The sequence below is a fragment of the Poecilia latipinna genome, unplaced genomic scaffold (genome assembly GCF_001443285.1).
Source record: "Poecilia latipinna isolate Pla-1442-1.1 unplaced genomic scaffold, P_latipinna-1.0 Scaffold111, whole genome shotgun sequence".
Taxonomy (NCBI): Eukaryota; Metazoa; Chordata; class Actinopteri; order Cyprinodontiformes; family Poeciliidae; genus Poecilia; species Poecilia latipinna.
The window spans coordinates 335494-345342 of NW_015112727.1; positions in this window are offsets into that span (position 1 = coordinate 335494).

The window sequence follows — 9849 nt, forward strand, 5'->3', positions numbered from 1 at the left end:
CAGTCAGATGCTTTTTAAGCTGCAAAAACACAAAACCAAATATGTTTGGTCTAATTTCTACTGCAAATATCTGCATACATCTGAATTTGGCAAAACTAAGATACAAGTAACTGTTCATCACGACAAAGGAGCTTAAGTCAATAATTCCTTGGTATTAATGAAAAAGTTCTAGTTATAAGTGAAATAATCTGCTTGTGGAAGCATTTTTCAAATATTAAAAGCTAAAATGCCTTCATCTACTGGCAGATTATTTCATATATAACTAGTATTTTTTCATCAATATTATAAGATATTTGCACAAAACAACTGAACCAAAAACACCTTGTAAGCTTTTGCTTTGCAGTTTTAACCCCGACTCTTTTTCTCTTGTCCTTACTTTGTTCCCCTTGCTCTCTAATTTAAGTTTGCTGCACTGTGGTGGTCAGGAGGACGAACTGCCCAAAGAAAAACCGAGAGAAAGCCGCAACAGACCCTAGAATAATTGCTCTTAATTAGTGCAGTTTGTCCAAACGTTAACGGTCTGGAGGTTTTTCACAGCCTCGTATTCCTCCGTCTTAATCTGTCCAGAGGGAAAAGAGGGGAGAGAGCAACCCTCTGCTTTAGGTCACATCCTGAAGCAGTGTGAACTGGATCCAACCAGACTTCCATGAAAACAGCCCAGAGCAGAAGGTGCTGAGCGAGCGAGGGGGAAGCTAATACGATCACACAGAGGGAAGAGGATTCCTCATCTTAAAAACAACCCAGTCTAAGTTTTTTTTTTTCATTATTATATCTGCAAAACATTGTTCTCTGAGACATGCTCTGAAACAGGAAGTTATACTCATGTTAGTTTGAGGAGAACAAAAACAATCTGTGCTGCTGGCTCAGCGAACAGGGTTATAACAGGAAACATGTTTTTCTGCAGGGAGGAACACTTTGGATGAGGAGTACAATGCAGAGAATCACACAAAGTCACTTATTTGACTGAATATCTTATTGTTTTTTCTCCTTCAGAAATGAACACCTGGTTTTCAGTGGAACCAATCATAAAATATGTGAAACGCATGTTTACGAGAAAAAAACACCAGTCAGACGTCCTTTGTCCTGACAGCAGCCTGTCCTAATGGGAAAACTGATTGCGGAGTATCTGAGCTGATTAAAATCTGGAGGAGGAGCATTGAAACTCTGAGTCAACTCTGATGCATTTTGTAATTGCAACTCAGCAAAAAAAAAAAAAAAATTGAGCAATGAGACAAAACACAAACAAGTTCAGACTGGTTCAGATACATCAGCAATCAAAGTGAACGTGATCTTCCAATAAGCTCAGCTGCTTCTAGAAGGAGACTCTGCTGGATACGAGACAGTGTGTCATTTAAATCAATTTATTTAACTCAAATTCAAGTTTGAATAACTTAAAGCAAAACTAAACAAGCAGGAAGTGTAGTTTTATGATGGCAGAAACAGAACAGGGGAAACTTTGAATGTTTCATTTTTGAAATGTTTCTTGATATTTTCTGCCCAGGGTGAGCTTTGTGAACACTTGTCAAATGTTTTTAGACCTGCTGTGAGACAATGATAATATATACCATTCCCCCTCCTTTAAACTTGACTATAATAAGTTTGGATTTTGCTGTAAATATTATTATTATTATTATTATTATTATTATAGAAAATACTGTCTACCCAATACAGGATATTAATGTACAATATGGGTTAAAATAATAATTTGAAAAAAATGTATGGCTAAATCAAAAGCACACATTCATTATATTTTAAGATGTTGAAGAGGACTGCATTTTTATTTCATATTTTAATGTTTCTGTAACCATAGCAACTCCTAAAGTGTGAACCACTTTGCAAAATGAAACGAGGAACGTTTATTTTGCAAAACGTTTGCTGCCCTGTTTCTCTGTGACTTAAACAGTTTTTTGCTGTTAGATATAGACAAAACAAACTGATGTGAAAACATCAAAAAGAATAATGAAACAGATGTCCTACCTTATGTTTTGTACAAAGTTCAGCTTCAGTCTATATGTATATATATATATATAAGATGATTTCATACCGGAAAAACACAAATCCCAAAAAATTATTTGCAGATTCTTTTTAAAATATGTGAATTTGTTGTAACGCTCTGTCCACATCGCATCTTTAACAAGATGCTCAGAGTCGACTTTAGCAGAATGGATCCATCTGTAGTCAGATTGGATTGTTATCATGAATACAATATTGTATACTTTAATGATGGCATCCCTTTTGTTACATTTAAAAACAACCAGCATTGATAATGTGTTGTGGCTCCTTGTGTTTACAGATTCACCTGAATCCTCATGTTTTGATCGTGATCGGTCTGTGTTTTCGCACACCCTGTCCCAGCAGCCCACAGGTTTCTGGGGACTTTGTAAACACAAGGCTCGCATTACCACCTCCACTCCCATCCTCCTCCTCCTCCTCGTCCTCCTCCTCCTCCTCACTCTTTTTATTTCCTCTTTCTTTCCCCCTGGAGCTTGTTTTCCTGTGGATTCATACACTCCTCTTTTTCTCGCTCAGGTCACTGGGCTCCTTTCTGCTTTCCAGACATTTCCCTTCCTGTGCTCCTCCTCGAATGCCTCCCTCCTGTAACGCCCCTCCTGTCGACCCTGTTTGTTGAGCAACCCCATCTTAAGTTTCGGTAAATAGCCTGATGAATACCCGTTCATAAATAAGCACTATGTCGCTTCGGTGATACCCAGAGGTCCGAGTAAACATGTGCTCAGTCGATCTTCGGATACGTTTCTGGGACATTTATGAACTGCTGTGTTTCTCCATATGTAAGCTTTGAGTGGATCTTCGAATGAAATGTTCTACACCAGCTGCTTTATCTTCGTACTTCTGCAAGAAGGCAATTTTGTCTTTGCTAGAAAGAGACACTTCAAATCTGTGCAGAAGAAGATGCTAATATTTGTACTTTTCACTGACATTTTTGCTTTTTTCTCCTCATTTTTAACTCGTTTTTTGAGTAATTTCGGGCCCTGCGCCCTGTGATGGACAGGCACCCTGTGCAGGGTGCACTCTCATCAGTTCACCCCTGGAGACAGAAATCTGGCTCAGACAAACGCACCTCCTCCCCCTGCATGTACGTCTTATTCCAAGTTAAGCTGGTTTTGACTTGCTCCTCTGGCTCATCACTTTATACCATCACACTGAGCCTGGAGCTGAGACTCCTTTGTCTGTTTGCCCTTCAAACATCGTCAAATCATAGACAAGATTGATTCGTAAATGTGTTGTTTTTCTTTTTCATAAGAGCTAAGTGAATGGTTGGAGTCAGAATAACTTATGGTGGAGGGTGTAGAAGGGGGGGGCGGAGGGGTTGGTTAACATAATGGGTCAACAACAGCTGAAAATAGAGCATGTTGTAACAGTAGACAACACCTCAACCACAGACTAAAGTCAAAATGACCTAGTTAAATCATCGCATCCTATTACAAGTAGTCACTATAAGCGAAAAGTCCCAAAGCGTTTCAGCAGCTGCAGCTGTGAAGATGTTCATGAAGACATCATTTCTCAAAGACGCCGCCTTTTTTTTTTTTTTTTTTTTTAAACTTAATTTCTTTAATTGAGATATTCCTTGTGTACAGCATCACCTTCAGGTTTCTGACCGCTTTCTGGCAGCAGAATAATCACACAGAAAGAAATCTGCAAAAAATAAAAAACAACCTTTAAGCTGAGCTGACCATGAAGAAGGTTGATTTGTGAGCAGATGATTCGGGCATGCGTTTTGATTCCCTTATTGTGCTCAGCCCACTGTGAGTTTTCTCAAACCGTCGTCCACATCTTTACGGTGTTTCAAACTTTTCATGATGTCATCGACTCTACCAAAGTTCCCGGGGATGTTTGTGGTGATGTCACATCATCACAAACCATTTTTTATGGTTAAAACTGAAATTTACAGAAAATCATCTTTTTTTTTACACAAAACCAACCAACCGAAGCACAAGGTTCCATACTCATGTTTACATTTGTGATGGTAGGACAGAAAAATGTCTGTCATACTTCCTAAACAAATGGTTGACAATGTAGATGGGTTCTAATGGTTGCTATGGAGACCTGCTGACCCCATGACATCACTTCCTGCTTCCATCTTCTCACATTGGGCTTTGGAGATTTTTGATTCGTAACTTGGGTTTCTGTTCAGTCTTATTTATCAGGGTTCAAGTTGCTTTATTATTTTTTCTTACTTTAGAAAAGCAGCATTTTAACCTCTATTAGTAATTTTCTGATTTATGAAGATAAACACACACACACCTTATTTGTTTAGTACAAACTAACCCATGAAATAAATTGAATTGAAACCTTCTATGTGTCTTTAAAATGTTGCTTTTTTCACTAGACTTTTATTCCAAATTTGACTTAAAGTTCTTTGAAAACAGTTCCATCACTCTGATCACCGCTATGCTGACAGGAGCCCTGAAGCACAAAGGACTGGAAAAGAGGACGTTGCTGCAGAGATTAGAGCTCGGTTCGGGTCAGTCCATTATTGTGATGAACTGGCTGCAGTCCAGGTTCGACACCATCAGAGCCATTTCTCTCCCAGAAGAATCTGGTGCAGTGTCACTTCTTATTTCAGCCAACAGATACAAAACCTCTTTCATCTTCCAACTAATTGGCTTCTGCTTCGCTCCGTCTGGTTGCAGCAGAAGTTGGACATGAACAGTTTTTTCCCCCCCTTAATCTAAGATCCCGTCACATGACCAAAGGGCAAAGATTACATTTCTAGGCAAGAGCAGCAGTTCTGGCCTTTATTTCCTGCACTCTGATCTGCATTTAAGAGCTTTATTGAATCTGTTCATGAGGTTTTCTAACAGCACGGCAATAAAATCTTTCTGAAACAGCTGCTTCGAGGAAGCTCCCTTAATTTCCATCCCAGTTTCAAGTTTTTGCAGGTTTTCTTCCTGAATTTAACTCCATCCAAACCCCCTCACTCCTCCCCCACAGCATCATGATGCCACCACCATGTCTCATAGCGTGTTCGTGTTAGGTTTTATTTTTTTTTAATTTTAAATATGAAAAACCTTTTATTTGTGAAAACTACGAACCATTCTGTACTTTCCCTTTAATTTGATCCATCACATGAAATTTTAATAAAAACACATATTTACCTTTACAGCAAGTTAAAGTTCAGCTTCTTTTTTTTTCCAATGAAATAAAAATTCGAGTGAAGTTTGCTCCACTGTAGCCGTGATGAATGCAGCTCAATCACTTTTATAGAGTGAAACGACCTGAAGCGGCCTCATCTGTGTGTGTGTGTGTGCGTGTGTGTGTGTGTGTGTGTGTGTGTGTGTGTGTGTGTGCATTTGTTTGTGTGTGCGTTTGTTTGTAATACCTTGTGAGGACGATTTTCCTGACATATACTATGCTGTGGGGACCAATTGCTCCTTGTGGGGACCGGAGCCTGGTCTCCACAAGGGGAAACCCTGTTTTTGGGTCAGGGGTCAGAGTTAGGGCTAAAGTATGAATTGAGTTTTGGTTAGGATTAGGGTTAGGTATGTGATGGTTAGGGTTAGGAAAAGGGTAAAGGTAAGGTTTAAGCTGTAGAAATGAATGGAAGTCAATGGAAAGTCCCCACAAAGATATCAACACAAACGTGTGTGTGTGTGTGTGTGTGTGTGTGTGTGTGTGTGTGTGTGTGTGTGTGTGGATCGTTCTCCTCTCTGTGTGCTCTGCCTGCCTGGCATCACAGCCATTACCCCTCATGTTTGCATGTTATTGTTCCAGTTTTCCAGCCACTGAGCAGCAAATAACCTGAAGGAGTAGTGGGGTTAATCATTGACAGCCTCATCTGGAGAATTGCTGCACAGTGCAGATTGTGTGCAGCATGTTCTTTCAAATGTCCATTTTGTTGAAGACTGAAGAGTAAAATGTGAGGATCATCTCGGGGTGGACTTCTGCCTGTGAAACAGAAAAAGCTCAAAGAGGGGGTTTTGTTTTGCAGAAGGTGTCCTTGTGTGTGTGTGTGTGTGTGTGTGCAGGTGTTGTTTCTGCACACGGCACGAGGCAGAAAGTGGGTCCAGGGTTGTTTTTTACCACAGAGATAAACTCCTAACAGCTAATTCAGGACGCTGGAGCATCGTCTCTTACCTCTTACCAGGAATCTGCTTCTCAGACTCAGAAAAAAGAGGAATTTCTAACCCTGTCATGACAGAAACCTTCCTCCTAAACATGATCCTCGGTTAGATTTGTATGAAAGTTATGACTCTTGGTCAAATTTTAAGGATTTTTTTGATATTCTGAATTAGTTTGGAAATTCATCTGCTCTGTGTTGACCAAACTACAGGAAACTCTTCCAGAGGAACAGTGATGTGTCTCATCTCATAGGTTTACATATATATTTTTTGTTGTTGCTTTTCTGACGTCATTTTGTGAAAATGATTGTTTCTCTGAGATCACTGCTGATTGTTCTAACATACATCTGAGTTCTCCAAACAACCAGAACTCCTGCTTTTACAGTGGTCCTCTCACTTGCTGATTACCACCTAAACATGCAGGTTTTATTAGCAATACCTTGCAAAAACTTTAAGATCAGAGTGTAAGAAGTTTTTCATGAACAGCTTTGCTTTAATGCTGACTGTTTTGGTTGTGAAGTTTTATGCATTTAAGGATATATTAAGGATCAAAATCTGAAATAGAGACCATTGTTTATGTTATATCCAACAAACCCAACAACTGGAAGAGGACGTGCCTCATTCAGTAATAACAGTAGAATATTTGACCTCTTGACCTTCTTGTTTTTAGCATACATCTTGGCTCAGATGGGACTAATAAACTGCAGCGACTATTTCCCAAATCTATCACCTCACAATGATTTCATCAAACCTCTTTAACCGACTCTGATCACATTACTGTAATTAGAGGCAATCACAGCGAGCAAACAAAACGACGCCATTGATTTGATACTGACCAGATGAGGAAGATGATGAAGGAAGCGTCACAGCCTCAGTCAAAGCCATTACAGTGTCGTGATCAGATCAATGAGTGTGATTAAGTTTGATTGCTGACTTCTTAAAGCCTCGCTGATTAAAAGGTGATAAAAGGTAAAGAAGGAAACAATGTCAGTTTCCTCTTTTTGAGATACGATGAATGAACATTCGACTATTCAAACACGAAAGTTAATGTTTTTAAGCCTTTGCTGATTTTAATGAGGAAAAGTTTAAAGGAAGAATAGAGAAACAATAGCAGGCAGAGTGCAAAAGACAATCAGACTGAAAAAGTCACAAAACAAGCAAACGAAACTTGGCATCGTGTCTCTGAATGTGTGACCCCTTTACGGTATATTTTCTCATTTTGCATTTATTTATTTTTGTCCGATTTTTGATCTTTTCTGTCCTGATTTTATCAGGTTGCCATTTTAACGAAGCCCAGGTCAGGTTTTTTTTTTTCAGAGAAATACTTTTGAAGACAAATGACTCTGAAAAAACCAAACAAAAAAAAAACAAAAAAACAAACAACAACAAAAAACAATCAAATACAATTTAAATGTAAATTACCTTTGGTTATTTTGTCTTAAACTATCCTTGTCCCTGTCTGAGTCGCCTGGTAGCTGGTAGATATTTTTGGAATCACATAACCACATTTGTTCAGAACATCTTCACAAAACATACATTAATCAATACGTGATCAGTATGTTTCAAATATTTTGTCAAACCAAACTCATCATCATAATCTTCGTCATCATAATTAAAGACTTCTAAGATTGTTTTTCCCTAATTTTGCAACACTGCAGCCATTTTTTGTCTCTAGAGACTCTTGGTGACTAGTTTTGGACATTTTTAATTGAAATATTGTCTCTAAATAATAGCTTATATTTCTGCCCTCTTTGAATGTGTTTTTTTTATTTAATATCTACCTGAAATATCCTATTTCAATGAGCGTCTCCGTACTAAAAGCTTAACAGAATACTGAGTTTCAATTTATTTCAATCATGGCTAGCAAATAAAAATAAAACAAGCAAAAACTTAATAGTTAAATATGACAACATTCAAAAACAACATTCAGTTTAACAGCTGAATGTTGTGAAATTAAAGAAAAACATATAAAACTGAAATAATCTGTTTTATAGCTATTAGGCCATTAGATTATAAATAACACATAAATCTTTTGTTACTGTTCTTTAAAAAAAATCTGTTTTTCATGAATGAGAACAAAAAGTAGTCTACACTCTGTTGACGGATTTTAATTTTACTATTTTACACAAACCACCATTACATGTAAACAGGAGTTACGTCTCAAAATAGAGGCTGTCCACAGCCCGAGAGGCATTTTGCGGCTTGTTGATAGATAATGACTCAGCATCTGCCCTCAAATTATCCATAATAACTGAACTCTGTCTCTCATGATGACCTATGAAAAATTGTCCAGGGAAACTGCTCTGCTGCAGCAAAACGTCTGCAAGCAACATGGACGGTGTGAGAGCGGCCGAGCTCCTTCCTGTGATAAACACAAGAGCAAACGTATTTTCTACAGATTCCAGGAAAACTGCATCCATTTTTTGAAAGATTTAGAAAAAAAACATCTAATTTCTGTGTGACTGGGATTTAGTTTTTTAAATTTTGATAATTTAATCAGAGTGCTGGAGAACGTTTTATTAGTAATCCATGACTTTCCTTATATGAGATATAAACAAGGCATGTCACAGAGGCTTGTTTCCAGCAGTAATCTGCAGGAAGAAGACCCATAATCATCCTGTTACCACACGCAGGGAGCGGGAAATCCCCAAAGTTCACTGCTGGCTGGAGAACTGCAGCATCTTAGGGTCACCATGTCTCCATGACAACCATTTGACATTATTTACAATCCAGGGTTTCCTTCTGTGTTTTATAAGCCTGGCGGGCCACCAGGCTTTACTTGTACCCCTACCAGGCTGAGCATTTCTTATTTATTTTATTTAATTTTTTTAAATGTTTGCATTTTTTAAGACTTTATAGTCGGTATTTAAGCATTAATCTTCCAATAACACGCAATTATCAAGTGATATTTTCAAATTTCCTGTCAACTTGAAGCATTTTAAACTCAAAAACACGGCAGAATGATTGTCCTCGCGCCCCCAACCACCGGGCTCAGCAGGTTTTCTGGGAGAAACTCTGCAATCTAACTGATTGTTTGGGAGTGAGTCCAGGTAAATGCCTTTTTCCACCCTACCATCACAAACATAAACAAGTAAAGTTTGGTAAACTCTTCTGGGCCTTTAACATAATTTGACTCTATAAGGAACAATCACTCCAGGGTTGAATGAAAGACCTAAGCCTGATAAGCATGTTTCCCTCTTTTGTGTGTCTGCTCTGTCTTCTCAAACTGTGACAGATGGCCGCTCGCGCTGAGTCAGGCTCTGGTTCTGCTGGAGGTTTGTTCCTGTTAAAGAGGAGCTTTTCCTCTCCACTGTTGCTACATACATGCTCCGAATGAAGGACTGCAGTGAAGTCAGGAGGAGTGAATGCTGTGAATCAGTGACTGTGTGCAATCTGCTGGTTTATATTTGTTTAGATTTGCTACATAAACAAGCTGAAATTGAAATGAACTGAATTCAACTTCGATGGAGCCCAAAATCAGCTCCAGCCTCGACCAAACATCCTCCCAGCTAATACCACCCTGGGCAACCACCCGCATCGTAACCACATCACTGTCTCCTTCTGTATTAAAGGAGAAAACCAAGTGACAGATTAATGTTAATTTTATTCCATTTCAATCTCAATTTTCCCCTCTGACTAAATGCAGTGGTTGAATTTTTCCTCTGTATCTGTGAATCAGTGTAATCCCTGCCTTTTAATCTGCTCTGTGTGCGTCAGTCGTTCAGGAAGTGTTTTAGTGTCAGCCAGGTGGATTTCATATTAAATCCCT